We start from the raw sequence: 27,255 nt of genomic DNA on the forward strand, positions 1-27,255 counted from the left end.
GAATCCTACTTCTGATTTCTGCACCTTGGATTTCTTACCTGCAAAGTAGCGGTGGTGTGGGAACAAAATTCCAGAAGCTATCGAAGTGTATCTTGCAAAGGGACTTCAGTATATTAGACGGTAGGCTTTTCTAGAATAGATTTGGTTAGAGGAGGTCACAAAGTATGTGCAGAAGGGCCTGAAGGGAGGTTTGTGGGTTCTAAAGGAACGTTCGCTTTCAGAAATTACGCAATGTTATACTCACAGCGAAGGTATTAGGTCTTGGAACAAGTAAGATCGTGATGGCAGGTTCAAGGCCCATGTGGGTCAATTTGCAATACCCAGAAGCTAGTTATAAGACCAATCCTATGCCTTTGAAGGCATGCAGAACACAGGTAAAATAGACTTTTTTAAATCTCCCTGGCCTGTGAACAGAGGCATTCACCATCACAATGCTCCCTCACTCTTAGACCTCCCCTCCCCTCACACCCCTGTTGTGCACCTGGGTCAGCTTTTCATAGTCAAGAGACTATTATCAAAACTCCATCTGTACACTTTGCAAAAAGGGTTTTTAAAGAAGAAGGTGGCAGTCAGCTTGATATGTGCTTTAATGTCATCTGTGTCTACTTTCTTTTCTCAAAAGCACCAAGACTGAAAGTGAGTTAGAAACTTGTACTGACAAGGGCTACACCAAACAGTTTAAAAACTGATTTTAAGTTATTTTATGTGTCTTGTTGAGAATAATTGCTTTCCCTTTTCCCCTGATAATTCTAAAATAGCCCTCACTCTGAGGCCTTAACCTTCTTCCACTTGCCTGCCCCAAATGGGACTATTTTGAAACATTTTCTGGGTAAATAGCTATTATAGCAACATTTTTTAAAAAAAGTCAATATTTCTTCTTTTTTTTTTATGGTTTAAATTACCAATGTAAAATGTATTGACTTTATGTTTGATTTTCTTTTTTTGAGCCCCAGGAACAAATTATTAGAGTTACTGTTTAAGTTTCCTATTAGAAAATAGAAAGTACTAGAGGATGTTGGTATAACCTTTCTCCTATTCCTCCTGGCTTTTTCCAGATGTAATGAACATTTGTCTGTGCAACGCCAGCCTGAATCTTTTCCTGGGTTAATATTTTAGTCCTTCTGCTAGTTCTTTGTATAGGATCTGTGGGTTTTTAGAGTGAACATATGTAATTGCAAAGCTGTTACAATCATTTTTATATAGAAACAATTATTTTAGACCACAAACCAAAATTACATGAAGATAATGTTACGTAGGAGGCCTAAGTAGAAAGAAACAGGGTCCTAATTAATGCTGCTTTTGTGCTATTATCATTATTCTGGGTGGATTACATAATGCTACATTTATAACGGGCGACAAGTTCCCGATGCTGTTTAGCAAATCAATTTGTAGGCAGATGTTATGGTATCCTATCTTTCAGGCCAGTGGGCAACTTTTATTCTATTCTGTGGTGTTGGTGGCTAGAGAAAAAGATCTTCTGTGGATTGTGGGAAGAGAAATGTATATTCAGATAGTAAACCATGTAACTTTGGAAATTTTTTATGGACAAAAATAAAAAATGACTATGTAGAAATAAAGAGAAGCTATATTTTCCATTACTGGAAAAAGGTTTTAACAAAAATACAACAAATGTCAATATCTCTGCAAGCTCAAGAGGCCTGTAAAGTCAGAAATACCTCAAGGCATTCCCAACTCTGCTTTCTGTTCTTTAAACTTCAGGATGAAGGTGACAGTGTGTTTAAAATACCAGAAACAGTTGCACTCCAGCTAATATCCTTTGGTCCAAGTGGTGAGAGGAAGCCCTGACAGATTTCCAAAGGGGAGCTTTGGATTCAACCCTTCCTTTGAATTGTCCGCAAACTGCTTGGGTTGGATTGTATCACCCCTCACCAGGAACTGAAAATTCTCCTTATAGTTGGACGACTGTCCTTACTCAGTTTAGAACTAACATGTTCTTATTTTTTCCCTTGAGAAATAAATTCTTTTAGTAATTTACCACATGAAAATTGTTTATTTTTCCCTTTGTTTTTGGCACTTTTTTGTTTTTGTTATTGCGTATCTGCTATTTTATTTATTTTTTATTTTGTCACTTGCCTCTCAATATTTCAGGGATGTCAGTTGTAAAATCAAGGGTAAAAAGACTCTTTTGAGTGCAGTAAACTAGAAGGAGGGTGGGAGTTGGAGTCTGGAGAAGAATTTTGTCTGGAATCTACAATCCTGTAGTTGTATTAGTAACTTTGAGTCAATTTGGTTAGTCACAGGGTCCTCATAGTAACGGCAGATTTAGTGACAACTGTCTCACAGAATCGGGTGCAATGCAAATGGGAAAGTGAAAATGCTTTACAAATGAGGAGAGTATCATTATGTTTCATCACTGCAGCCAATATTGGGAAATGGAACTAAGTTTCAAGAATAGACCTTCTTTAGACCTCCTGGTTAGGGACAACTTTAACAAGTTAGAGTGGTGGATGAAGATACCCATCCCCTATGAGCCAACTCTGACTTCTCTGTCCAAGTTGGCAGTGATGTCTTTTTACTTCTCCTGTGATTTTTTGCTTGTTTACATGTTTTGTTTGTTTGTTTGTTTAATCCCAGAAGTGGAGTATGCCAGTCCACTCTTAAAATTCCCCTGAGCTGCATTTACTTTAATCTCCATCTGTCTTCTGTGACTACCCTTGACCCCACATCTTCAGGGAAAATTTGAAAAGATATATGGGTACATCAATAGGAAATTAAATATGTTATATGTTCTGCTTGATGTGAGTGGTCCTAAATGCATAAATTACCTTAGATGGGAAGAAACGGGTTTATGATAGAATCCAGAATATGTAGAAAAATCATAATGAAGTTAACAACCAAAGTTTATAGAATTTTTCTTATGAACAAGGCACTGGGGTAGTTAATTTAAGAAGCATGACGGGGAATAACATATCTATCCCTGCCTCCTATAGCTTACAGTGTAGATGAGGAAAGATTGGTCACTCACTTGACTTCCCATCTATATGACGGGTAAAGTATTGATAGAACTATAGGAGTGCTAGTTGAAGGATTAGCATGAGAAAAAATTCGATGGCAGGAAAGGAACAGATATAATAAACAAATGGTGATTAGCCTGAAACTAGAGTATAGAGTACATGTAGGGTGAAATAGAAAGGAAACAAACTCTCTTGGTGCTTTTAACTAGATGACTCTCATCAATTACTTAATCCAATAGCATTCTTTCATCAGTCCATCATCTATTCTCACCACTTTATAAATAAAGAAAGAGCTTAAGAAGATGAATTAACCTGTCTGAAAAGGAGTAACATTTAGGATTTGAACTCAAGTTTTCTTGTGTCCCAGTGACCATACTCTTTCTGGCATGGAGATTCAAAAATAACAATAATGAATCATTATGATTTATTGAGTACCTACTGTATGTCACAGTTTTCATTTTCCTTAATCCTCAGAAGGACCTAAAATGTAGCAATTATTATCCAAATATCCAGATGTGGACACTAACTCAAGTTTATTTGTTGTATAAAAGTAATGGAAGTTAAGGGTGAGAAAGAGAAATGAGGATAGAAACGGGTTGGCTTTGGAAACCGGAAAGGAGTCTATTTTATATAAAAGTTAATAAGGTGGATTAGTATTAATGCATGATCAGAATCATACTTGAAGAAGATTCATCTGTTAACTCTATCAGGACCAAATGAGGAGATGAGATCATTAGTAAGATTTTATTTTATTTTATTAATTAATTTATTTTTTAAAGATTTTTATTTATTTATTTGACAGAGAGAGAGACAGCCAGTGAGAGAGGGAACACAAGCAGGGGGAGTGGGAGAGGAAGAAGCAGGCTCCCAGCAGAGCAGGGAGACTGATGTGGGGCTCGATCCCAGAACCCTGGGATCACACCCTGAGCCGAAGGGAGGCTTAACGACTGAGCTACCCAGGCGCCCCCATTAGTAAGATTTTAAAAATGAATTAATATCCAAAAGTTGGAAAGAACTCTTAAAGCTCAACAATAAGGAAACAAAAAACCTGATTAAAAAAATAAGCCAGAGACCATAAAAGATAACCTTACCAAAGAAGATATACAAAGTGGGGCACTCCTGGGTGGCTCATCCAGTTAAGCGTCTGACTCTTGATTTTGACTCAGGTCATGACCCCAGAGTTGTGAGATCAAGCCCTATGTTGGGCTCTGCACTGGGTGTGGAAACTGCTTAAGATTCTCTCTCTCCCTCTCCTTCTTTCCCTCCCCTCCTCCCTCCCTTTCCCTCTAAAAAAAAAAAAAAAAAAAGATATACAAATGGCAAATAAGCATATGAAAAGTTACTTTACATCATATGTCATTAGGGAAATATAAATTAAAACAACCAAATACCGCTACACACTATTGGAATGACCGAAATCCAGAACACTGAAAACATCTTGTGCTTTGAGAATATGGAACAATAGGAACTCTCATTCATTGCTGGTGGGAATGCAAAATGGTTCAGCCACTTTGGAAGACAGGCTGTTCTTACAGCACTACAAACATACACTGACCTTGTGATCCAGCAATCATGTTCTTTGGTATTTACCTGAAAGACTGAAAAACTTATATCTGTACAGAAACCTTCACCCTAATGTTTTTAGCAGCTTTGTTTATCAGTGCCAGTATTGAAAGTAACCAAGATGTCACTCAGTAGGTAAGGGGATAAGTAAGCTGTGGTGCATTCGGGCAGCAGAATATTATTCAGTGCTAAAAGGCTACGAGCTAGTAAGCCTGTGAAAGGACATGGAAGAAACTCAAGTGCATGATACTGGGTGAAAGAAACCAATCTGAAAAGCATTCGAGATTGTATGATTATGACTGTATAACATTCTGGAAAAGGCAAAAATACAGAGACAGTGAAAAGATCGGTGGTTGTCAGGGATTTGGGGGGCAGGGGAGATGAACAGGCTGAGCACAGAGGATTTTTGGAGCAGTAAAAATACTTTTAAGACACCATAGGGATGGATATCTGTCATTATACAGTCATGCAAACCCATAGAATGTACAGCACCAAGAGTGAATTGTAATGTAAACCATGGACTTTGGGTGGTTATGTATCAACATAGGTTCATTAGCTGTAACAATGGGGAATGTTGATAATAGGGGAGGCTAGGTGGGGGGAGGGGAGGCAGTAATCTATGTGGGAACTCTCTGTACTTTCCCCTCGATTTTGCTGTGAGCCTAAAGCTGCTCTAAAACAATAAAGTTCTATTTTTTAAATAAAGTTCTAATTAAAAAAAAATGGAATAGGGGCCCCTGGGTGGCATAGCAGTTAAGCGTCTGCCTTCGGCTCAGGGCGTGATCCCGGCGTTCTGGGATCGAGCCCCACATCAGGCTCCTCTGCCATGAGCCTGCTTCTTCCTCTCCCACTCCCCCTGCTTGTGTTCCCTCTCTCGCTGGCTGTCTCTATCCTGTCGAATAAATAAATAAAATCTTTTTAAAAAAAATGGAATAAAGTAAAGGTGATGGTCCAAAGTGTTGGGAACCAGATTTCGGTGGAGACTCAGGTTTTAAATATATTTTTAAAAATTATTTTTAAGTTCAATAGATTTAAATTAAAATATCAACCAGTCTTGTATTCTTACCTTCTTTTCTTCTGTGATGAAGTAGTAAGACGCTCCAGTAGATGAAATATGTGCACTAAAATGCCAATCATACACATTACCAGTTTTTAAAGAAAATATAGTGCTTTATTTCCACCATAACCAGTTTTTGAGTGCCATTTGCATGCAATTTTCTCTGCTGAGTATAAAGTGTGGTAAGTATACCTGGATTCTTAAGGATGTAAGCATTCCCGGAAGTTTGCCTTGTGATAGCCATATACATATATATTTTAACGTCAGGCACACCATAATAGGCTTTCAATAAAAGTTTTCGGTTGAATAAATCAATGAGTGAATGAATCAATCAATGAATCATTCAAACACTGTGATCAGTGTTTGCTGAATAGACATGTTCTATTCTCAGTGATATTGTCAGCTCAGGAAGATGAGATATCAACAAACCTTGGAACATAAATATGTCATTATCTTTCCTGTTCATGAGAATTATATTTTAAATAACTCCAGTTTATATTTCTTTAGTTAGCAAACCAATAAATGGATTCGTAAAAGACCCAATGGTGGATTTAAAAAAAACCCCATATTTTTATAACAAATGTATAGTAAGCTTCTAGTGTACCATTCTGATGAAATCTTCAAGCTTCAAGGAATCTTAAATTTGACTTAACATTCAGTCAGCATTATTTTTAAACTATTTTAAGAAGTAATTTGCCATATATGTCAGTGCAGGCTACAGTGTCTAGTTCATTAATTTCCTTTTTCACTTGCTTTCATATTAAAATATAGTATCTAAAACATTTTTTATGATATCTTAGTTGCTTTTTTCCCACTGAAATGAAGAGTTTAAGTATATAGGCTTTATTCCATTTCTTATACTCACTCTGCATTATGTTAAGCCACCCAATTGATTGCAAAGCAGCTAAAGCTAAATTCTTTCCAAATAGATTTTGAGGTGAAATTTGTGAGGCTAATCTAATAATCAGTGGACTACTTTGTGAGCCATTGCATAAAAATATACATACTGTTTTGAAACACTTTGGTCTATTTACTAATTTAGTTTCGAAAGTAGGATATATTTTGCAAATGGACTGCTGTAATTCTTTTGCATTACCAACAGCTTATTGGAGAACACTTACAGAATCATTAAAGTCCTAAAGCAGAAGAGAAGATGTAGGCCAACTTTGTCATTTCACAAGAAAGGCAGAGATCACGGGCCAATACACTGAGGCAGTTTAGGCTTCTTTCCCTTAATCTAGTGCTTGTGACACTCTGCTGTCCCCACCCCCACCCACCAAGACCAAAGTATGTTGTATTAAAGAAATGAAAAGAAAAGAAAACAAACAAAAAAATATGTATCATGTAGATGCTTTTTTTATAGACTTGAGCTTTATTACGTCTTCCTCTATGTGGTATAGCATAGGTCACATCATTTACAATAGAGTGGTGGGTTCTTCAACTTGAGTAAGCAATCAGCTTACTTCCCCTAGAAGTACAGTGACACTGTGTTTAATAACATCTTTCAGTGTTTGCTTCTGGAAAGTGTATTCTATAGTTACAGGATTTGCCTTGTTTTCAATATTTATCTCTATGCTTATGTATCTTAAATAAGATTATGTTTAAAGATATTTGATAATATTTTAATAACACTGTGTCATCAAATATTAAACTATAGGCAAAGTAAGTCAAAAAAGACTCAAAGGATGCCAGAAAATTGCACAGACTTGTGCACAAAAGCTCACATATTGAATCAGAAAAAGCCTCATTTGGAGTCCAGTTATTTTCATTTTACAGATAGGTCCAAAAGATATGCTTTCCTACTTTTGGTGTTGTAGACTAGGAGAAACATTAATAATAATAATTTTTTACAATAACGATAATCCCAATTATAATAATTAAATAATGAGTACCTGAGTACGTGTCATGAATCAAGTGCTATGCCAGGTGTATCTCTAACCATCACATTAACTCTACAACCTGAGAATTGTATCCTGACTTTAGAGATGAAGAAACGAGGATTAAACATGTTTTGTCTTGCCTGGGATCGGGCACAAAGGGTAGAATGCAGAAAAGGAGTCATTGTGATGACACCAGACCGGTAGATCTGTTTATTGTGATCAAGTGTGCACCCAGAAAATAATAATCCGACAGAAGTAACAACCCAATGCTGAGGAGCAGCCTTAATTTTCTTTAATTAAAAAAAGAAAAGATAAAAATGTTGTAGGAGAACTAAAAAGCAAATGATTGCAGCACAGGGTTGGAAAGACTCAGTAGTGCTTTCTACCACCACTACCTGACTGTTCAGTGCGAGTCACAGTCATCTGCTATTATTCGTATTATTATTCACAATACTAGCTGACATTTGTTGTGCTGCATTAGGGACTGTTTCTTGAAGATGAGAAATAGTAAGGATGACCTTAGCCAATTGAAAAGAGCATGAGAGAGACGGAGACAATGGTGGGCAAGTGCTCTAAGTGTGGAGAACGGTTTATGCAGAGGCACAGATGTGAAACTTTTGTGGGTTTAACTGTGAATCCCGTGTTGAGGTGGTAAGATCAGAATGTGCCCTTATTTGGAAATAAGGTTGTTGCAGATGTAATTAGTTAAGATTAGGTCCTACTGGGATAGGGTGGGCCCCTAGTGTGATAGGACTGGTGTCCCTATAGATAGGGGACCTGTGGACACAGCACACAAAGAATGTGGAGATGAATACAGAGAAAGGGGTAATGCGTCTATATGTCAAAGAACACCATAGATTGTCAGAGAAACACCAGGAGGTAGAAGAGAAGCTTGGGACAGATTCTCCTCACAGCCCTCAGAAGGATTCAACCCTACTGATGCCTTGGTCTTGGACTTCCAACCTCCATAACTGTGAGGCTATACATTTCTGTTGTGTAAGCCCCTCCACTGGTTACAGTAGCCCCATCAAACGAATACAGAGACTAAGGAATTCCAAGAAATACAGATTGGCTCATAACTCTCAGTCATTAACAAAGAGCAAAGTGTCTTCTCAAAACTGGTGAGATGGCTGAGAAATGCCCGGAACATTTTAAAGCTCTTCTATTCACAATAATAAATGCATTTAAAAACAGAACAAAACAAAACAAAAAAACCACCTGGGACTAAACGTTATGCATCATGATCTTTAAATTCACTTAACGACAAAAACATTGATTTCACTGTGATCTATGCTTACTCAAAAGACAAGCATTTAGCATCTGTGATGTGCTGTGTTCTGCAGGGTACTGGTCACAAGTCTGGACTCAACAGAACTAAGAGTAGAGATCTGACACTGGACAGTTTAGGATGTAGATTTTGGAAAATATCCTGCCCTCCTGAGGTATCAATGTCGTCATCAACTTCCCCAGTGAGCGGGGATACTTAAGATTACAGTGGTAACATGGTTAGTGAATTGCACGTTTCATAGCAAGCCCGTGGTAATGGAGCTCTGCTTTTATGATTATTGTCATTGTATTATGTTTGTTAGGGTGAGGAGATGTTCATTTTATCCTCCTGTTCCTTTCGGCTCCTGATTTCTCCGTGCCTGTGAGATGCCTAGGCTGTCCCTGGCTCTGTTCCCCAGCTCCTCGTTGCTGGCTTTTGATGGGGCATGATGATCAGATGGCCATGATCAGTTCTCTGGCTTGCATTGCAGATTATCTATTAAGTAGCCATCTCCTCAGCCACCGAGGCATATGGTCAGCACTTCCAGGGCTTAAAATAAATCTGCATTTTAACATGTGGGATTTTATTATGCAAAAAAGAGCCCACATGGGGTCTAGTCTTGTTCTTATGCTGCACACGTCTACTTGTGCATTCTGAATGGAATAGTACATTAGGCCCCAGGCCTTCCATTTTATGACATTGCAGAGATATTCTGGGTGAGGGCATCCTAAGAAGTAGCATCAGCCTGGAACTGTGCAAGGTGCGGGAAAGAAAAGAAGGAAGAAGAGTAATTTTCCCTTTACTCCTTTTGTAGACCAGTCATTCTTCTTCTTCTTCTTCTTCTTCTTTTTTCTTTTTTTTTTTTTGGTTTTATTTTCAATCAAGCATTTATTTAGGACCCACTATATACCACCTGTTTCCCCAGGTACTTGGGGTGATGGTGGGCAAGATGGTACAGCGTGGATGCAAGGTGTTTGCCAGAAGAATCACCCCTTTATGCTGATTAGAAAAAAAAACCCACCTCTTTCTCCTGGGTGATGCAGCTCCATCCCAGGACACCTACCATCGGGACTGGAGAGCGTAAGGGATTTCAGATTGCACCCTTTCGACTAAGTGCCATTGCACTAGGCACATGATGAAGGCAGTTAACTTGACGATTTATGGAGAGCATCCTCAGCAGACAACAGACAAAGTGGCTAACACTAATGCTGCGAGGGCGGCTGGCTTTGGAAGGGGGCATGTACATACTGGAGAAGTTCATTAAACCTCATTCTGTACCCTTTACTTACACAGGGACCATTTCTTATGTGAATGGGCAGAAAGTAGTGGTTTCTGCAGCATTTGGTTGAGCAAATACTTGAGGTCTTACATTTTAACACTCACTATCCTTTGTTCTAAGATTTTTCTAAACATTACTATTCTAGGATATAAATAGAAGAGATTAATGGTAAGTAAGAGATTACTTTGTGGAAATTAGGGCCAAATGTATTGTCCTGTATTAATAGAAGCTTATTTGAAGGTCCTAAATGAGGATATTTTTTAATCTTTTCTGTTATGGTATGTCATCTACGTTAATAAATAGTACAAAGGTAAAAGTAACAGCATCAAGCACAAAAATGTAGGCTCTGGAGACAGAATTGGATTTGGATTCTTTTTTTTTAAAGATTTGATTGATTGATTGATTGATTGATTTGCCAGAGAGAGAGAAAGAGAGCGCACAAGCAGGGGGAGGGGCAGGCAGAGGGAGAAGCAGGCTCCCCACTGAGCAAGGAGCCCGATGCAGGCACTCAATCCCAGGACACTGGGATTATGACCTGAGCCAAAGGCAGATGCTTAATTGACTGAGCCACCCAGGCTTCCCTGGATTTGGATTCTAATTCCAATTCTTCCACTTACTTGTTTTGTTACCAAGGACAAGTTACTAATTTTTTATAGGGCTCGCAATAATACATCATTACTTGGGCACTCTGAGGATTAAACAAGGTAATGCAAGTAAAGCATTAAGCACAGCCCAGTGTCTAGTACATATTCAATATGTGGTAGCTGTTGTAGTGGATGTTGCTGGTACTTCATAAAATTCATAAGGATTTACAACATGTAAACTAGCATTAATCAAGACAGTGGGTTTTCCGTTTACCTATATAGAAAGAGATGTGGCCACAAAGCCATTATTTTATACATGCATAATTGCGAGCATTTTACTTCTGTGGCATTGGACACATAATATTGGCTAACACATATGTGACTGTGCCAAGCCCTATCCTGTGTACTTCCTAGTAAGTAACTCATAGCATCCTTATAATAATCTTGTGGATAGATTCTATTATAACCATTTTGCAGATGCAAAAACCGAGGCCCAAAGATGAGAACACAGAGCTATTAAGCTTCAGAGGTGGAATTTTGACCCAGGCATTCTGCCCCAGCTCTGTATTTTTGATAGCAATGATATTCTGAATTTCAGTGATAAACAAGTTAACGTGTATATCCAAATACATGCACATATACTGCAATACATACGTGTGTGTATGTGTGTATTTGCCTAAAAGAGCTAATGCATAGAGACTTTGTAGGATATTTCTTTCTCTTTTGTTCTCTTGAGGTCTGTAGCCATGCTTAGACTTTTCTATTTGTAGCCCCCTTTTCCCTAGCAGGCTCATTGAATTATACATCACATCATATGCAAAATGAGATGCTCAGTTGACCCCTCTCTCTGTTGCCCAGCAATGGATGATGGTTCCACGTTGCTTGAAGTTATGCTTATGCATATCCTTAGGCATTATTCTCTTTGTGTGCTTCCTCGCACCCTCCTCAAGTTATTTGTACGGTGGCTCTATATCCAATTATGTATCAAGTGGCAGAAGGATGGCATTAATATGGATTAACTGTATTCTGCAAGCTCTTTGGTGATTTTTGGCCTTCAATGCTGAATAAACTGATGTATCAGTTAGAACTTGTACCTGGCTGCATTTAACAGAAATCTGACTATTGTAGCTTAAGCAAATAGACATTTATTTTCCTCACATATCAGGAAATACAGGGGTCCTTTGTCAAGTATTATGTGGTGATTCTCAAGTCCTCAATATCCCAGATTCCTAATGTCTTTCCACACTGTTTAGTTTGTGTCTCTTCTGATTTATGCCTCAAAGTCACAAAATGGCTGCTCCACCTCCTAACTCACATCCTCATTTCAATCAGGAAGGTGCCAGGTATTTCCCCCTACATCTTTTGGACAGGACTCTACCACAAGGGACTGTGGATCTATGGGCCTGGCACACTGCTCCCCCAAGCAAGATCTATGTTCTGTTAGTAAGAAGCACAAATGCAAATTAGATAGCTGGGCAGTTTCTGCCATAACTGAAAACTCATACTGCAGAAGTGATTTCCTGCTTGCACAGATGTGCTACTCAAGCAACGTACATGTATAAGATGTCTACTATGGATCTAGTGGTTTATAGGTCAGTGAGAAGCACGACTGTCTTTCCCTAAGGAGACCTACCACCCTGGGGCACCTGGTGGGCACTCAGTCAGTAGATGTGACTCTTGAACTCGGGTTTGTGAGTTCAAGTCCCACTTTGGCTGTAGCGATTACTTTAAAATATGAAAATAAAAAGAAAAGAAAACTTGCCACCCAGAAGATGAGATGGGTGGGCAAGCATGTAACTATAAAGTGTTATGACAGAGGCATACCTGTTGGAACTTTGAGGAATCAGGGGTAGGGTCAAGATGTACAAATTTAATTCTGGGTAGCATTAAGAGGAATATGAACACCCAATGATGATAATAATGGCTGATTTTTCTTCATATGAACTATGTCAGGCATCTAAAAACATAGTTATTAATCACATCAACTTGATATCTTTCTGTCCCCCTCTTTATAACCAAGTTACGTGAGGCAAAGATGAAGATGGATAACTTTCCCAAGGTCAAATAGCCAGGAAGTTAGCTGGAATTCGAACTCAGTCTACCGCGAGAGTTCTCGTCAGCAGCAGTCAATGCTGAGGACACTGAGAACACTTCCTTTGGCTATTCGTTTTGTTGTTGTTTTCTTAAAAAAAAAAAAAATCCAGAAATTTCTTTGGTTGTTGCCAGTGGTGTCGGACCCTTAACTCGTTCAGCATTCAACGTATTTCATAAGTCGGCTTACCCAGGATTGGCAGGCGTTAGCTTGGTCACCCCATAGCTCAGAAGGACCCTGTCCTAAAATCTTTTCAGTTGGGGAATGGTAAGTTACAAATATTCATATTTTTCTTAATATTATAAAGTACAATACTTTTCACTATGTCATTCCTTTGTCAAAATATCCCATTTTAACTAAACTCTACACTTAACTAAGATTTAATCATCATTCATCTGTCTTTCCAGAGATGTTCTCTCGCTGCCGTTTCTGGACAGCCCTCCTGGAGATAACAGCTTACTTGTCTTGGCTCAGGCTTTGGTTTCATTATACTTTCTTCAATACTTGAGGTGGTAGACGAGTTCTAAGATGAATCCGCAAAGACCCACACCCTCGTAAAACATCCTCCCGTTGACCGTGAGAGGGCTCTGTGATGATGATGTGTTATCCCAATATCGCTCCCATAATTGGGTCTGGTTACTTGGCACAGTCAACTTTAAGAAAGGAGATTATGCTCAGTAGGTCTGACCTAATCAGGCCAACCCTTAAAAGGGCAAGGTTCTTCCTGGCAACAGAGGTTCAAAATGAGAAAGGGATTTAACAGAAGGGAGAGTCTCCATTACTAGCTTTGAAGAGAGAGGAGGGGACACATGAAAAGAAACCAGGATGGCCTTAAGTTGCAGAGAGTGGCCCCATGCTGACAGCCAGCAATGGAATAGGGACCTCAGCCTGATAACTGCAGGGAATTAAAGTTTGCTACAACCACATGAGTAGCATAAGACCCCAAGCTCCAGATGAGAAAGAGCCTGGCTGGTTCTGTAATTTTGGCCCCATGAGACTATCAGCAGAGAGCTCAGTTATTCTGTCCCTGGACTCCTGACCAATGGAAACAGATAATAATTCCATGCTGCCTTAAGTTACTAAGTTGTAGAGAATTTGTTAGGCATCAGGAGATGGCTAATACACCTTGACTTTGATTACAAATACCTAACTCTTCTTTCTGGGCCTCAAATATGCATCTGAGAACTCACGCAGGTCATTTAGTGGGTACTAGAATGGGTTTTGCCCAAACTATACTATGGGCATTACCATCAAGGTAAGGAATAGGCACCCAACATCATAGGAATAAGTGTATTTATTTTTGTTACTTTATGATGTGTTCCAGAAAGATTTTACCTGTGTCTTCCCATTCACATACCTTCTAACACCCCCTACTAGGAGTACCAAAAAGGTAAAAATAAACACCATATGATACACTGATTAGAAGTCACAGTTCAGTGGAACAAGGACAAAGTCCAAGGTGAAAGAAAATTAAAAAAAATACAAAACGAGTAGACCGTGCACTAAGGGTTTTTCCACATAGTGAGAAATGCAATTTGATGCCCCTTTTCTTGCTGAGGGAAGTACAGACCTTGTGGTATGGGTTGGGAAGGAAAATGCTTTTTCTGTTGGTTTCTGATTCATGGAATACTTTAGCAATCTTTTTTAGCTTTCATTAACATATGAAGATTGAGTTCAGGGTTAAAACATAGTAGGCATTGTTTGTCCAGAACACACAATGGTCTTGCATGAGGATAGAAAGGCTAAAGATTTGTGATTATGTGCATTTTTCGTAACTGTTTGCAAAGTTGGAATAAGGCACCTGCCTGTGATAAAATACGACCCTCACTCACTCTTGTAAATTGCTCTTGCCCATTCACATTTAGAGGTCATTAATCTTGTTTCCCTTTATGGATGGACATTCAGCACATTCCCACAATTGATTTAGCGCTCCAGTTCAAGAGTGGTATAAAAAAAATTCACAAAGTGCAGTTGAAGAAAAATGTCACGGTACAAGAGTACAAGTAAGCAGGGCTATCTTTATCTTACCTGCAGAAAAACATAGGCATTTCTAGAAGGGCCTGTGAAAGGAGCAAAGGAATGAGACAAAAAGAGCCAATAAGTCATCATAAATTCTTAGCCTGGAAAGGACTTGTTAAGGCCCACACAGTGTAGGAATTCCCTTTTGCTCTATTGATAAGGGAAGACTACTGTAATATATAATTGAAAACATCCTGGATGTAGGCAAACTAGCTTATAAAACATTGTATTCTGTCTATGATTCTTTAACCACCCAAGACGGATACTACTTTGAACATATATTGCAGTTTTTATACTTTGTGATATGTCTGATTTTCATCTCTTCCTCCTGTTCTCAGTATGTAGTGTAATACCCTGAATGCTTGTAGGCACTTAGCATATTTGTGTTGAATGTAAATTTCTATTAAATTCTGGCTCCAATATGACAGTTGTAGATACTGACTACTTATCATTCACATGACTATAAAAAGATAGTAAAAAAATTAACACTGTGCACGTGGCTAAGGTACTAATATGATCTTTCTTTTCTGATGCTCTTCCTCCAGGTCATTCACATGCCTTTAGACAATTATTTCTCCAATCTCTCTGATCGCCATTTAAAATTAAATGTGAGTCGAGGTATCTGGTCACCTAGAAGCTAAAGTGCTTCAGCCTTAAATGTAAGACATAAAACCAGGAGGGCAGAAGGGAGGCTTCATCCTCCTGTTCTTCTTTATCTTCCATTTAAATTGATTGAGAAAATTAAGCCATTATCAGTTCAATACTGAACAGAAGCTAGAGTATATTAATTATAACGAAAGTAACATCTCATGAAGTGTTTAATCAGGAGTAAGGAAGTATATGTCATTGAACAAACAGAAGAGAATTTAAAATCACATCATAGTCAAATGAATAAATATTTGACTTTCTGTAATGTGCAGGGCCTGTTCTTGCTGATGTACATGGAAAACAAATGTGGTAAATATGACAATTTTCCCTCTCTAGATGGCTTACTTTGCTACTGCACAATGAATGATTACCACGATTTCCTTTTAAAATGGTCTATATGTCAATGAAAGTGTTGACAATTTTCAACCAGTTTCTAATGTCTATTGAATTTTCTCTAATTGCTACCCTTCGTGTTCGTGTTTGAAATTGATGTGAATCACTGGCTGAACACATGGGTGTTTCAGAACCTGGGGATATGGGAGGTGTGTCTGATAGTTCTTTCCACTTCAGGCAAGGTATAACCATGTCTGTAAACTGCACCTCCCACAATTTATAAAAGTTGAGGACTTACTACACAGTTTCTCAAGAGCCCCACACAATTTCAGAATCTAAGCTCTCTGAAATATAACATATTCATACAAGGTCTTACTACTTCTTTGCATATTTAAAAACTCATTTTGCATAATAATTGATTGCACATGGTACATTGAAAACAATTGAGTGGGATATACAAACCTAGGGCTCTGGCTGAAATGTTGAAAAAAAGAGAGATTTTTAGTCTACACCCTGTGTAGGGGAAAAGGGAGGCGAGATGAACAGGCAGGAAAACATGATACTCAGCACTGGAACTCAAGTTGCAGAGAGGAATTTGACTACTTGTTCTTTGCTGTGATGTGCACTGTGAACTCAGTTTTCCTTTCTTGTGAGTTTTTCAGCCAACTGTCCACTTCTTAAGAGTAACCCTTAAGACTAGAACTTTCAGAGAAATAGAATAAAATGAGGATTATGGTCGAAGATAGGCAGAGAGTAAAGGTCAATGGAAGGTGCCCAAACTTATCTACCCCTTCCATAATCATATAGGTCTCATATTTGGATCAGGATAAGAGAAAAGGATTGAAAAGAAAAAAAATTATATTTCTCTAATCTCTAGAGACAGTATGTTATATAATACACTGAATGCTTGTAGGCACTTAACGTATTTGTGTTGAATATAAATTTTTATTAAATTCTGGCTGCAATATGACAGTTCTACATACTGTCTGCTTATCACTCACATGACTATGAAACAGATAGTAAAAAATTAGCACTGTGCATGTGGCTAAGGTACTAATACTCTTTGTATGATCTTTCTTTTCTAATATATAGACAGCAGAAATAATCTATATCTAGATCTATCTATATATTTGTATCTATATATCTCTCTATATATGGTAATCTTATTTTTAGAAAGAAACGTTAGGGAAGCAATTTCCCTGGAGAACTCTGGAAACATTTATGTGTATTATGTATTAATCATTCTTAAAAAAAGTGTATATGTGTCTGTGTGTATTATATTTTCCAATAAGATTAAGAAATGTGGCATTATGCCTAACTAAGATATAATTAAGATACAAGATAAATAGCAGTTTAAAGAGAATGAGATTGAAAGAGTTAATATTTAATGTATATTTAAAAAAGTTAAATTTGGGGCACCTGGGTGGGTCAGTTAGTTAAGAGACCAACTCTTAATTTCATCTCAGGTCAGATCTTGGGGTTGTGAGATCGAATCCCATGTCAGGCTCTGTTCTCAGTGGGAAGTCTGCTTGAGATTCTATCCTTTTGCCCCTCTCCCTGCACCTCTCTCTCTCTCTCTAAAATAAATTAATTAATTAAAAAATAAACTGAAATTTAATTTTTGTTTTAGAATATAATCCATGGGTTGCCTTGGTGGCTCAGTTGGTTAAGTGTCTGCCTTGGCTCAGGTCATGATCCCAGAGTCCTGGGATCAAGCCCCAAGTTGGGCTTCCTGCTCAGTGGAGAGTTTGCTTCTCCTTCTCCCACTGCCCCCCGCCCCCCCGCAGCTCATGTTCTGCTTCTTTCTGTCTCTCTCTATCAAATAAATAAATAAATAAAATCTTTTTTTTTTAAAAGAATATAATTCACAATTCAGGGGCATCTTCAAATTATTAGCTTTTGTTTTGTTTTGTTTTGTTTTGTTTTTCCTCAAAATTTCCCAGCTCTTTTGATTCTAAAGAAATAGGAATGGGAAAAAGGAATCAGAGGAAACTAAAATTGCAAATCTGACCTTCATCTTGTCATGTGAGACTGTGCCTTCTGAAGAATGATTCTTCAGTTTGCTATTCAGTGAGAGAATAAAGTTGTTCATGGTTAATGCAGTGGGTAATAGAATGGTGATTGATTTATCATAGTGTTAATCCATGGCATGTGTTAAATAATGTCGTATACAGTGCCACAGGGAGTACCATACAGAGAGAGTGAGGGCTGCCAGAGCTGGGTGCTGGGAGCACATCACACATATTGCCATGTATCCCAGGCTCTTGTATTTACTATGTAATGCGGCACAGGGTTGCATACTTGGGTTCTTCAATGGCTGTTGAATTGAAAATGTTAGTACAACAATGTTTTAGAACTATTTATTTCATTAGAACATTTTGGAAAAGAACATCTGATCACAAATCTAAATTGATATTTGGGGATTATTCCTACCGTAATTCAATATAGGGATTTGTTATCTCTAGTAATTCTACAGATATGCTGTGTGCCTCTTCTTACTTCTTCTTACTCATGCCAACCAGGACAACAACATCAAGTCATTAATGAGATAGACTGGGCCAAAGAAGATATGGGCTTAGCTGGAGTAGGGGAGCACATTTAATAGCATAGCAAGAAATAACTTTGATTGGGTAAGATGTTATTCCGGGCAGTGGGAACTAGATTGGCAGCTCAGTCAAGTTGGAGTTCATTTCAGGATAGGCAGTCATGTAGAGTCTACTGTGTATTTAGGGTCTGCTATGTGCAAGACCCTATAGGGGATTCTAATGTCTTTACTGTGTAAGAGATTACCATCTTATCTTGATGGAGAAATGAAGACAAACAGCAGATTAGGGTGATAAACCTAGTGATGGGAAGACTGCTTATTAGAATTCAAACAAGAGATTATTTGGCTATAAGAACGAGAAAAGTTTTCATGGAGTGAGATTTGGCATATTCTTGGACACTGGGAGATATTGCAACAGATAAGAAGGGACATCTGAACTAGTGTGGGCAGTGACAGCAAAGACACAGAAGTTTTTGTTTCTTTTCTAAGATTTTATTTTATTTGAGAGAGAGAGAGAGAGAGAAAGAGAGCACGAGCAGGGGGGAGAGGGAGAAGCAAGCTCGTCTCTGAGCAAGGAGCCCATCACTGGGCTCAGTCCCAGGACCCTGGGATCATGACCTGAGCCGAAGGCAGATGCTTAACTGACTCAGCCACCCAGGTGGCCTGACACAGAGGAGTTCTGATGCAAAATGTATGATCGGATTATCTGAATTAATCATCTAATCACATAGTCATCTGCTCTTACTTTAGTACTCGGTACAATGATTTAATAGTCATGGTCTCTACTACCCATGGCAGGAAGAAATAGTCTCTACTTTTGAAGAAGGCATGGTGGAACTCATAAGTCTCAACTGAACAGGGCGTCTCAGGCAGAAGTGAAGCGGCGGACAGGCCTGGGGCTTTATTCAGGAATTGAGAATAGCGCGGGGTCAAAGGCAGATAAGAGGTCTCAGAATACAGACTGTCCCACATAAGATCATGGCCCGTATAGCGATCGTGCTCCAACCAGGCAGCTGTTGGGCTTTGTCTCGATTCTAACCAGCTTTCTGTGGGCACATTGGCGTGTTTTTTTTTTTTTTTTTAATCCCAGATACTAGATATTCTCTTTTCATTAAGTGTTTAACATCATCAAGTATTTTTCTAGTTGTCTTAGTAGCTTCATCAACCTGTCAGGGCTTCGGTTTTTGTAGTTGTTATTGTCTTTTGCCTTTAAGATGAAAGATAAGGTTGCACAGTAATAAAAATTATAGGCTTTGGTGCCAGACTGTTTTGGGTGTGAGTTTGACTTCTACTTTTTAGAGTCTATGTGACTTTGGCCCTGAATTTGAGGGTCAAATTGTTCATTTCTTAAATGAGGATAATAACTGTGTATACCTGTTAAGGAAACTCTTTTAAGCACTTAATACAGTGGTTAAAGACACAGACTTAGGAACTAGTTTCTGGTTTGAATTTTAGTTCTGCTTATTAAGATGTCATCTTTAGCAATTTATTTAACTTCTCTGTCTCAGTTTACTTATCTGCCAAATCAGGTAAAAAATGGTACAACCTCATGGGGCTGACTTGAGGATCAAATGAATTATTATGTTTAATATACTTAAAACACTTCCTGGCTTATAGGAAACATCACATTCATGCTTATTATGTAAAAAAATATTTCATAATTACTAATTTTATAACTTTAAGGGTTGTTTTTGTGAGTAAAGAAGATAACAGTTCTATCATAGAGTAACTTTCAATAAGAGCTCTGGTACTCTAGGATAATTTTAATATTTAACTCAAATATTCTCTGAGTTCGGTCTCAGAAAACTATTAGTAAATAATTACAAATCAAGGTGCATAATGAAATTAATCGGCTAGACTAGTTTATATCTGATCATAGTATTTTTATTTCTAGAATCTTAAGACGTTTTAAGGGACTATAATAAATCACAGAGTTCAAAAATCAAAAGTCTTCTATAAACTAAAGTTATGATTCCATTTCAATGACCAGAATGAAAGAAAGCTAAAAAACAAAATCGAAAACCCAAATAGATTACTAAATCCGCCATGAAAACTGTGAGAGAATTTGTAAGATCAAGCCAGGATTTTCAGAGGACACTGAAATGCCCGCGGTAAGCCTCGGCCTTACTACACTAACCGGAAAGCAAAAACAGTGTCAGGATCAGGGCACCTTTGAATGGGGGTGTACCCTTTCAATGTCTCCTGACTTACCTGCTATATAACTTCCTCAGCTTTCAGATGAGAAAATCAGAGCTTAGAAATAGGAAGTGTTATTGTCAAGGTCATAAAATTATCTGCCATTCAGACCTGGCTGACCTCCAGGCCTCATTCCTCCCAGCATGCTTCACTGCCTACTAAACCAAGCTGTACCTCCCCTCAATCTAGGTCCTTCCACGTTTAGTCCATAGTGCTATGCTATACCAGGGGTTGGACAAGAGTTCTATACATTTGTCCCATTAGAATTCTCCAACCCTTTCTCTCCAAAAGTAATATGAGATTTGATTTGTGATTTATCAGGTGGAAGCTTATTCTGCTTATATATTTGCTGTTCTGGAATCCAAAGTGCCCCTGGATCTCTGTAGATAGTAATTGCATTGCATATGTTTCTGTTCAGTTCATGGAGACGCTGGAAATGGAAAAAAAACATTGCAGCATTCAATAATTCTTCCAAGATTTTGTTTGATTTTAAAAAACCAGGGAAAAGTCCCTGCGGTGAGCCATAGACAGCTTAGAAGTCTCTTTTCTGATATACAGCTGACCCTTGAACAATATGGGGGTTGGGGCACCAGCCCCTTTGCAGCTGAAAATCAACATACAACTTTCGACTCTCCAAAAACTTAACCACTGAAATTCCCCATAGGAGTGAAACCATATAGTATTTGTCTTTTTCAGACTTATTTCACTTAGCATTATACCTCTAGATCCATCCATGTGGTTGCAAATGACAAGATTTCGTTTGCTTTTATGGCTAATATTCCATTGTATGTGTATATCACATAGAAGGAATTGAAGAAACAAAACAAATGGGCAAAGAAAAAAAGAGACAAATCAAAAAATAGACTCTTAACTATAGAGAACAAACTGATGGTACCAGAGGGGAGAAGGGTGGAGGGGGATGAGTAATATAGATGAAGGGGATTAAGAATACACTTGCCATGATGAGCACGGAGTAATGTAGAGAGTTGCTGAATCACTATGTTGTACACCTGAAACTAATATAACACTATATTTTAACCATACTGGAATTAAAACAAAAAAAACCCCAACAACTTAACTACTAACAGCCTACTGTTGACTGGAAGCCTTACTGATAATAAAAACAGTTGATTAACACATATTTTGTATGTTATATGTATTATACACTGTCTTCTTACAATAAAGTAAGCTAGAGAAAAGGAAATGTTATTAAGAAAATCATAAGGAAGAGAAGATACATTTATAGTACCATAGTGTATTTATTGAAAAAAATCTGTGTGTAATTAGACCTGCAGAGTTCAAACCCATGTTGTTCTAGGGTCAACTGTATAGAATTAGGAAAAAAAAAAAAAGTCTAAGACTTAATGAGTAAACCGCTGAGAATTGGGGGTATGTATTAGTCAGGGTTCTCCGGAGAAATAGGAGCAATAGGAGATACATATAAATACACTATATCTATATGCAATGGTGGAACTGTTGTGTCCAAATTCTGCAGGAGGGCAGGTGGCAGGCTTAAAACCTAGGGAAAAGTCACAATTAGAGTCCAGAGGAAGTCTACTGGCAGATTTTTTTCTTGCTTAGGGAAGGTCAGTCTTTTTTATTAAGGCCTTCAACTGATTAGATGAGGCTGACCTACTCACATTATGGAAGATAACCTACTTTAGATTTCTGTATAATATGCTGCAAATGTTATATGTACAACACCAAACTCATAACCCTTTCCTCAAAAGAGGACATAGAGTCCTTGAAAGTCCTTGAGTGATGTTTATTTTTCCCCTTAATATCCTGTAACCTAAATTCTATTATGTAAGTTCAGCAATACTTAAATACTGTGATAGAAAGTCAATACATCTTATGTGATAAGAGGTTAAGAGAAGAAAGAGAACAAAGAGATTTACTTAATACACACAGAGACAAATTTATAACATACACATTTATAACAAAATAAGGAACAAACTCATGACAATTACAGTTTTCATTTATGTAACTGATCATGTAGTAGTAGCTGGTGATTCATAGCTAATTTTCTTCCATCTCCCACTCATTCTTCCCTTTGCCTCTGCAAGACCTCAACTGATCGTGGTTCTTTACCTGGTGGGGTGACCCAAACTTTCATTTCTGAAGAGTCTGAACCATTAATAGTCTTCCTGAATTTGCTTTTTTGTAGCTTGCCATCAACCGTAATCACAGGACATGGTGACACTAAGAGATGCCCTGCGTATTCTGGGCATCCTCTTCTTTACCTCCATGTGGAGTAGCAGTTAGAATTCTCCTTGGTAGTCAGGATCAATCCCATATAGTAACTCCCTTTTTTGCCTGTTGACTCAGAGGCATGAGAGCCTAGCGTTTCTGGGTGGTAGTTTTAACCTCCAGTTTAATGGAATCAGTATTGTGGGTTTTTTTGTTGTAGTCGTTTGTTTGTTTTGTTTTTTTGTTTGTTTGTTTGTTTTGTTTTGTTATTTTAGCAAAATTGTTCCTCTCTTTGGAACTAAGACTTTCAGACCAAAAGAGCACAGAGTCATGGGAACAACAAGAAAAATCTTGCTAGTAGGTCACTAGAGGTAATATGAGTGGCACCACTCCTGTTTTCATCCCTTGAAACCTGGACCTGAGAATCCTGGCTGTCAGAGAAACAGCATCATATATCAGATGCCAATTAGGGCATATACAGACTCTTGAAGAACCTTGCTCAAGCCCTGCAAAGTATTGCCACTGACTTGGTGTTGTAACTGAGTCTTCCAATGGGCATTCTTCTGTTCTGTCTATTCAGATGCTTTAGGATGGTAGGAAACATGGTGAACACCAGCAAATTCCATGATCATGGCCCCACTGCCATATTTCATTTGCTGTGAAGTGGGTTCTGTGTTGAAATATAGTGCTGTGTGGAATACCATGATGGCGGAAAAGGTATTCTGTAAGTCCGCGGACAGTAGTTTTGGCAGAAGCACCTTATGCAGGAGAGGCACATCCTAGCCAGCGCTGTCTATTCCAATAATAACAAAATAGTGTTTTGTCATGATGGAAATCATCCAATATAATCAATTTGCCCTCAGGTAACTGGCTGATCACCACACGGCATGGTGCTATATTGGGGACTCGGTGTTGGTCTCTAACTGAAAGATTAGGCATATAGCAATGGCCATAGCAAGGTAGGCCTTGTGAATGGGGTCCATGTTGCTACAACCTTGACCTTGCAGAACCTTCATCCCTGTCTCCATGGCCACTTTGTTCATGAATCCTGTGGGCCATGATTGGATTCAATGGGGAGAGTATGACTGGTATCCACAGAATGAGTCATCCTATCCATTTGACTATTAAATTCCTCCTGTCAGGGTCACCCTTTGGTGAGCATTCACATGGAACACAATGTCTTCACGTTTTTTACCCACTCATAGAGGTCTCTCCGCATACCTCATCCCCTGACTCTTTGTCATCTGTGTTCTAATCATGTTCCTTTCGAGTCCCTGATCATCTAGCCAAAGTAATAGTCACAAACCATGCATCAGTATATAGTTGCACATCTGGCCATTGTTTCTTCCGAGCAAAATGAACAACCAGGTGCTCTGCTCTGAGTTCCGCTTGTCAGAAAGGTTTCCCTCACCACCATTATTCAGGGATGTCCCCCAAAACCGTTCCAGTGCTGCAGCTGTCCACTTTTGGCTGATCCCTAAGTACTGTGCAGAATCACCTGTAAACCAGGCCCAAGTTTTCCCTGTCAACTGATCATACATCTCCCATTAAGGTCATATGTGAGGACTGAAAGAAAGAAGGTAGTACAATAGGAATGGGGACCATGGGCATTCGGGTCACTTACTCACATAACTTACCTGTGTCTTCTGTGCCTGCTCAAGCCTGATCACACATATGTCACTTCTATTTTATGATCACAGCCACGTGCTGCTGTGCACACCTAACTTTGTGGCTCAATTTTGTGGTTGTTATTGACCCAGATAACACCCAGATCATGATAGGCAGCTCAGGTCTCATTTTAACTTGGTGGCCCATGGATAAGCATTGAGTCTCTACTAAGACGCAGTAGCAAGCCAAAAGCCCTTTATCGAAAGGAGAGAGTAATTATCTGCAAAGAATTGCAGGGCTTTGATCCCAAATCCTAAGGGCCTGTGTTGCAGTTTACCTATAGGGCTTGCCAAAAACTCCAGATAGTGTCCCTATCTGCCACAGGTACTTCAAACATCATTGACTCTGCTGGGTCATAGGGCCCAAGTGGCAGAGCAGCTGGTATGGAAGCCTGAACCCTGTGAAAGAACCTTCTTTTGTTCTCGGCCCCACTCAAAACTAACAGCTTTGGGCTCATTCAGTAAATGGGCCAGAGCAGCACACACAGATCAGGACTATGCTGCCTCCGAAATCCAGAGGCCCACTAGGCGGAGATTCTAGATCCACTGTTATGGCTCAAAACTTAGACAGAGCTGTAATAGTTTGGTTGGTTGAAACATGGACCAAAAGGTGGCGCATACTAAATGAACTTAAAGTGTTAGAGCTGCTGTGGTAAATAATCGAAGGTATTCAAAGGTTTAGGAAGCTTGACATGTTATAATGGATTTTTCTTTTAAGATCTGTTCACCCACTCTAGGAGGGGGCAGAGGGCACACCTTTCACCATGACTTCAAGAAATAAATTTGTGAGGGGGACACCAGCAACCTTGAAGAGCTTTCTGATCACTTTTGCCCGTAGGCCAGAAAATGCAGTGGGAACTGCTGTCCCTGAATTGGGAAAACAAGATCCAGTGGGGGTAATTGGATCTTGGGGTGGCAAGAGCAAAGTGGCGGCACTCAGTTGCCTGGGGCAAGGTGGGCATGGTTCCTGTAATGGCAAGTAGAGTCAAAACAGCAATCATAGTCTGACTCACAGAGACCTCAGGCACTGGGTCATTGATCATGGTATTTCTAAAAGTTAAAATATGGAAGCCTACTAAATTCTTACTTCATCTGGATAAGTAAAAGATTTCTAGGTCAAGTGAACAAAAGTCTAACTTGAATCATAAAAACAGAATCATGCTCCCTCAGTGAGTCCTCAGCCTTGAGCCAGTTTGTGTGCTCAGAACCCCTTGAATGAAGGTGAGAGGCCAGGGCCCCTTGAGAAAGGACCTGGCCATATTACCAAAAATATATTCTGTTCATCTTTTCCTGTCCTTTCTTAAAGTGACCTATGGCCTTCTCTGCACTTGAGAAAAGGAAATATTCAGACATTTCAGGGATTACTGGACACTGGCTCTGAAGTGCCACTAATTCCGGGAGACCCAAAATGTCCCTGTGGTCCACTGGAGTAGGGAGGCCAGATGATGAATGCAGTTTTCAGTCAGGTGTGTTTCACAGTGGGTACAAGGGTCCCAGAACCCATCTCGTGGTTATTTGTCTGGGTCCAAAATATGCGATTACGACAGTCATACTTAGCAACTGGCAGAATTCCCAAATGAATAAGATATTCAGTTTAACCCCAGAGAATCCATAAACTAAAGGGTGAGACAGGTACATTGGGGTGTATCTTTTTATTTTGTTTTATTTATTTATTTATTTATTTTTATTTTATTTTTAATTTTATTCTTAGAGCATGAGAACACAGATAAGTGTGTGAACAGGGGAAAGTGGTGGGGTAGAGGGAGAGGGAAAGAAAGAATCCCAAACAGACTCCCTGCTGAGCATGGGGCCAGATAGGGGTCCGTATCTCAGGACCCAGAGATCACGACCTGAGCTAAAATCATGAGTCAGACACCAGCACACTGAGCCACCCAGGCGCCCCCAGGGTTGATAATATTTTAAAGTATTTTTAATCTAAAATTTGTTATAAAATTTTCTAAAATTTGGTTATCTTTGAAACAAGAAGAAATTTTACTTGCAGTTTATCAGTATTCTTGTCAGGTTGATATTTCCTCATTTACAATTTTGTCTAGTTGATGAAGGAGAACTCTAAAATTTTGAGATATAATTTAAAAGTATTTGATGGAAAGGTAATTAATCCTTCTCAAAATTAGTTAATGACACAGATTGCCTCTTTTCACTGACAATTTCATATATTTGTTGATTCTCAATTTCTTAGGAGTTTCCTGTCCTATTGTTGTGCTTCAATTTTATCATTGCTATTTTGCCGCTCCATAATTAGTTTTACTGGTAGTTTTCTTCAATTGAATAGTTAAATGTGATTTGAGTTACTATGATTAAATCTAATGGATTGCATCTCCTGCTGCCTTGTTTGATTGGCAATGTGGAGAAATAGAAACACAGTTGGTGAAAGAATTCAAACCATCATTTCATATCTTGGAAAATCTCAATGTCTAAATTATCTTATTTTCTCATTTCTTAGCAATAGTTCTGTCAAGGACTTTAAATACAAGTCCTAATTTATACCATTTTTTAAAACCCGATTAATCAGCAGAATAATTTATGTGAGTGGCCTAACAAACCCCATAAAATTATTTTTCCCTTTTTTTTCTTATAAAGGTAATTCTTCACTTAAATTAACTGGTACATCAGTGAATTTAGATTATTTTAAAAAAATGTTGTCAGAACATACCTGGAATACCTCAAAAACTCTTGCTTTGGCTACGTTATTTTCCTTGTGCCAAAAGAGTCTCACTTGGGGATCCTTCTTTCAAGACTGGTGAGTTCACACAATCAGACATCCTAGGCCCTAGCGGAGAAAATATGTGCATTCAGATGGAGAATTTTTATGAAATGTGCAGCATGCCTTGCAGCAGATTTGTTTGGCTGTCAAAGCCTCAATTACAAGCTAGAACACAGTTTCCAAAATCCAGAGTGCAGAAATTGAAATCTCTGGTGCCCAAGGAATGTCACTTTTC

Source organism: Ursus americanus, chromosome 8 (genome assembly GCF_024610735.1).
Source record: "Ursus americanus isolate L20-20 chromosome 8, mUrsAme1.1.p, whole genome shotgun sequence".
NCBI lineage: Eukaryota > Metazoa > Chordata > Mammalia > Carnivora > Ursidae > Ursus > Ursus americanus.